The sequence below is a fragment of the Mustelus asterias genome, chromosome 1 (genome assembly GCF_964213995.1).
Source record: "Mustelus asterias chromosome 1, sMusAst1.hap1.1, whole genome shotgun sequence".
NCBI classification, from domain to species: Eukaryota; Metazoa; Chordata; class Chondrichthyes; order Carcharhiniformes; family Triakidae; genus Mustelus; species Mustelus asterias.
Genome location: NC_135801.1, coordinates 152,077,920 through 152,083,713, shown reverse-complemented (window position 1 = coordinate 152,083,713; position 5,794 = coordinate 152,077,920). Strand labels below are relative to the sequence as shown.

The 5,794-nt window shown below is 45.7% G+C and overlaps 1 pseudogene; it reads left to right on the top strand.

Moving 5' to 3' along the window:
- The first annotated feature begins 1,079 nt into the window (after window positions 1–1,079).
- On the top strand, window positions 1,080–1,157 carry LOC144501542 (U2 spliceosomal RNA; annotated as a pseudogene).
- The last annotated feature ends 4,637 nt before the right edge of the window (window positions 1,158–5,794 follow it).

Here is a 5,794-nt window from a genome sequence, read left to right as displayed (position 1 = left end):
ACAAATAAGCACCAAGACCTGGCTTGGCTGGTGGTGAGAAGGGCACTCCCCGTCAGATCCTTTCTGCACGCCCGAGGTCTCAACCTCACCGCACGCTGCCCTCGAAGCGGCTGCGGGGCTGATGAGACGGTCGCACACCTCCTTGTGGAATGTGCCTTTGCAAAGAAGGTCTGGAGTGAGATGCAGTGGTATTTGTCGCGGTTCGTCCCGAGCAGCTCGGTGACACAGGACTCTGTGCTCTACGGGCTGTTTCCGGGGACGCACACCGAGACAAATATCAACTGCTGCTGGAGGGTCATCAACTCGGTGAAGGACGCGCTGTGGTCCGCCCGAAACTTGCTGATCTTCCAGCTGAAAGAATTGTCCTCGACCGAGTGTTGCAGACTGGCACATTCCAAGCTCCAGGACTACATGCTCAGGGACGCGCTCAAGCTTGGGGCAGCCGCCGCCAAGGCACAATGGGGAAAGGCCACCGTGTAAAGCGTCTCAACCGAGGGCCGGGTAACGGCAAAATAACCTCGGCCTGCGTAAGTGTGTGCCAATCTGAAAAATAACGGCACACAGTAAACTCTGACGTATGTATATAGTTTGAAGAAATGAAATGTAATGTTTTGTAAATAAGCACTGTATTGTACTGTAAAAATGATTCTTTTTTGCACTGTTTATGACTTTTGGATCTGTCATTTTGCAATGTTTTATTGGAGAGTTTTGTTTTTGTGAATAAAGTATATTTTAGAAATTAAAAAAAAGTCGCTTCTCGGCCTTTTGGCTAAGATCAAGTGTAGTATGGTCGGCTGCACTTGGTTGAGGTCATTAGGTTACACTGAAGCTTCATAAGTTTCATATGAAGCAATTTTTAAAAGCGGCATCTCGGCCTTTTGGCTAAGATGCAAATGAGCTCAAGTCTTGGAGGAGGAACCTCCCCCTTCTCCAATCAGCTTGGCTCATGTAGAACAGGCCCAGGCCAGGGTGATTTTGGTCGCTCGCCCTGTCTTGTCAGCCTGGATCTGAAATGTCTCAACTTGTTGAGGCTCTGAATTGGATTTGATTTGATTGAATTGGAAAAGTATTTTTAAAAAGTCGCTTCTCGGCCTTTTGGCTAAGATCAAGTGTAGTATGGATGGGATTTTTTTATTTATTTCAAAAATATACTTTATTCACAAAAAAAACTCTCCAATAAAACATTGCAAAATCTGCCATTTCTTTGCCCAAATTTCCAGACTATTTATATCCTTCTGTAGCCTCTGACAATGTTCCTCACTATCTGCAAGTCCAGCCATTTTCGTGTCGTCCGCAAACTTACTGATCACCCCAGTTACACCTTCTTCCAGATCGTTTATATAAATCACAAACAGCAGAGGTCCCAATACAGAGCCCTGTGGAACACCACTAGTCACAGGCCTCCAGCCGGAAAAAGACCCTTCCACTACCACCCTCTGTCTTCTGTGACCAAGATGTGGAGATGCCGGCGTTGGACTAGGGTAAACACAGTTAGAAGTCTCACAACACCAGGTTAAAGTCCAACAGGTTTATTTGGTAGCAAATACCATAAGCTTTCGGAGCACTGCTCCTTTCATGATGTGGAGATGCCGGCGTTGGACTGGGGTAAACACAGTAAGAAGTCTCACAACACCAGGTTGAAGTCCAACAGGTTTATTTGGTAGCAAATACCATAAGCTTTCGGAGCACTGCTCCTGTGACCAATTCTGTGACCAAGCCAGTTCTCCACCCATCTAGCCACCTCCCCCTTTATCCCATGAGATCCAACCTTTTTCACCAGTCTACCATGAGGGACTTTGTCGAACGCTTTACTAAAGTCCATATAGACAACATCCACGGCCCTTCCCTCGTCAACCATTCTAGTCACTTCTTCAAAAAATTCCACCAGGTTAGTGAGGCATGACCTCCGTCTCACAAAACCATGCTGACTATCGTTAATGAGTTTATTCCTTTCTAAATGCGCATACATCCTATCTCTAAGAATCTTCTCCAACAACTTCCCCACCACGGACGTCAAGCTCACCAGCCTATAATTACCCAGGTTATCCTTCCTCCCCTTCTTAAATAACGGGACCACATTAGCTATCCTCCAATCCTCTGGGACCTCACCTGTGTCCAGTGACGAGACAAAGATTTGCGTCAGAGGCCCAGCGATTTCATCTCTCGTCTCCCTGAGCAGCCTTGGATAGATTCCATCAGGCCCTGGGGATTTGTCAGTCTTTATATTCTCTAACAAACCTAACGGGATTGCATGCCCTGTCTTGTCAGCCTGGATCGGAAATGTCTCAACTTGTTGAGACTCTGAATTGGACTTGATTAGATTGAATTGGGAAAGTATAAAGAAAAGTCACAGTGATGACCACAAGCAAGGGAAAGGTGAGTTGAGATTCTTTTATCCTTTTACCTGTATAAGGGCAGTATGGCAGTGGTATGCACCTCCTGCCAGATGTGGGAAACTGGAGGGGGACTAATATCCTGGTGGGGAGATTTGTTAGAGCCACTCAGGATGGTTTAAACTCGTTTGACAGGGGGTTGGGATCCAAAGCAGTAGGAGATTGAAGAGAAGGTTGAGGACAGCACAGAAGTTAAAGAAAGCATATTTAGTAAAGGCAGTGTCAGTAATCCTAGTACTAGACAGATCAGGCAAAAGCAGGGCAGAAAGCAAGGGACGTCCTGATTAAACTTAATTTATTTCAATGCAAGAAGCCTGATGGGCAAGGCAGATGAACTCAGGGGATGGATGGGTACATGTGACTGGGATATTATAGCTATTACTCAAAAATGGCTAAGGAAGGAACAGGACTGGCAGCTCAATGTTCCAGGGAACAAATACTATAGGAAAGATAGAACAGGAGTGAGAGATGGGGGCATTGCAGTTTTGATTAGGGAGAACATCATGGCAGTACTGAGGGGGGATATATCTAAGGGTTCGCCTCATGAGTAGAACTGAGAAATAAGGAGGGGGAAATCACTTTGATAGGGTTGTACTATAGGCCCCCAAATAATCAGCGGGAAATTGAGGAGCAAATATGTAAGATTACATATAGCTCCAAGAAAAATAGGGTGGTAATAGTACTGGGACAGCCTAGTATTAGAGGCGTGGATGGACAGACATTTGTTGAGTGTATTCAGGAGGAATTTCTCATTCAGTATGTGGATGGCCCGACTAGAGAGAGGGCAAAACTTGACCTCCTCTTGGGAAATAAGGAAGGGCAGGTGACAGAAGTGTTAGTGAGGGATCACTTTGGGACCAGTGACCATAATTCCATTAGTTTTCAAATAGCTATGGAGAACGATAGGTCTGGCCCAAAACTTAAAATTCAAAATTGGGGTAAGGCCAATTGTGATGGTATTAGACAGGAACTTTCAACAGTTGATTCAGGGAGTCTGTTGGCAGACAAAGATGTGGAGATGCCGGCGTTGGACTGGGGTAAACACAGTAAGAAGTTTAACAACACCAGGTTAAAGTCCAACAGGTTTATTTGGTAGCAAAAGCCACACAAGCTTTCGGAGCTCCAAGCCCCTTCAGCTGATTAGTAGGAGGCTTTCAAAAGTGTGTTAACTGGGGTTCAGGAAAGGACACATTCCTTTTAGAGTGAAGGGCAGGGCTGGTAGAAGTAGGGAATCCTGGATGACTCAGGATATTGAGGCCCTGGTCAAGAAGGAGGTACATGACATGCATAGGCAGCTGGGAGGAGGAGGTCAAGTTGTGCCCCCTCTCTAGTCGGGCCAGCCACATACTGAATGAGAAATTCCTCCTGAATACACTCAACAAATGTCTGTCCATCCACGCCTCTAATACTATGGCTGTCCCAGTTAAAGTCCCCTACTATTACCACCCTATTTTTCTTGGAGCTATCTGTAATCTTACATATTTGCTCCTCAATTTCCCGCTGATTATTTGGGGGCCGAGAGTACAACCCTATCAAAGTGATTTCCCCCTCCTCATTTCTCAGTTCTACCCATGAGGTGAACCCTTAGATATATCCCCTCTCAGTCCTGCCGTGATGTTCTCCCTAATCAAAAGTGCAGCTTGAAGTGTATAGAGGGTGTAGGAGTAGAGTTAAGAGAGAAATCAGGAGGGCAAAAAGGGGACATGAGATTGTATTGGCAGATAAGGCAAAAGAGAAGCCAAATAGATTTGACAACTAGAACATAGAACATTACAGCGCAGTACAGGCCCTTCGGCCCTCGATGTTGTGCCAACCAGTGGAACCAATCTAAAGCCCCTCTAATCTACACTATTCCAATCTCATCCATATGTTTATCCAGTAACCATTTGAATGCTCTTAATGTTGACGAGTCCACTACTGCTGCAGGCAGGGCATTCCACGCCCTTACTACTCTGAGTAAAGAACCTACCTCTAACATCTGTCCTATATCTCTCACCCCTCAATTTAAAGCTATGTCCCCTCGTGCTAGCCATCACCATCCGAGGTAAAAGGTTCTCACTATCCACCCTATCTAATCCTCTGATCATCTTGTATGCCTCTATTAAGTCACCTGTTAACCTTCTTCTCTCTAACGAAAACAACCTCAAGCCCCTCAGCCTTTCCTCATACGATTTTCCCACCATACCAGGCAGCATCCTGGTAAATCTCCTCTGCACCCTTTCCAACACTTCCACATCTTTCCTATAATACAGCGACCAGAACTGTACGCAGTACTCCAAATGCGGCCGCACCAGAGTTTTGTACAGTTGCAGCATGACCTCCTGGCTCCGAAACTCAATCCCTCTACCAATAAAAGCTAACACACCGTACGCCTTAACAACCCTATCAACCTGGGTGCCAACTTTCAGGGATCTATGCACATGGACACCCAGATCCCTCTGTTCATCCACACTACCAAGTACCTTACCATTAGCCCAGTACTCTGTATTCCTGTTACTCCTTCCAAAGTGAATCACCTCACACTTTTCCGCATTAAACTCCATTTGCCACCTCTCAGCCCAGATCTGCAGCTTACCTATGTCCCTCTGTAACCTGCCACTTCCCTCCGCACTGTCTACAACTCCACCGACTTTAGTGTCATCCGCAAATTTACTAATCCATCCTTCTACGCCCTCATCCAGGTCATTAATAAAAATGACAAACAGCAGTGGTCCCAAAACAGATCCTTACGGTACACCACTAGTAACTGAACTCCAGGATGAATATTTCCCATCAACCACCACCCTCTGTTTTCTTACAGCTAGCCAGTTCCTGATCCAAACCACTAAATCACCCTCAATCCCATGTGTCCGTATTTTCTGCAAAAGCTTACCATGGGGAACCTTATCAAATGCTTTGCTGAAATCCATATACACCACATCAACCGTTTTACCCTCATCCACCTCTTTGGTCACCTTCTCAAAGAACTCAATAATGTTTGTGAGGCACGACCTACCCTTCACAAAACCGTGCTGACTATCCCTAATCAAATTATTCCTTTCTAGGTGATTATAAATCCTATCTCTTATAATCCTTTCCAACACTTTGCCCACAACAGAAGTAAGGCTCACCGGTCTATAATTACCAGGGTTGTCCCTACTCCCCTTCTTGAACAAGGGGACATTTGCTATCCTCCAGTCTTCTGGCATTGTTCCTGTAGACAATGACGACCCAAAGATCAAAGCCAAAGGCTCTGCAATCTCCTCTCTAGCCTCCCAGAGAATCCTAGGATAAATCCCATCCGGCCCAGGGGACTTATCTATTTTTTACCCTTTCCACAATTGCTAACACCTCTTCCTTATGAACATCAATCCCATCCAGTCCAACAGCCTGCATCTCAGTACTCCCCTCGACAACACTGT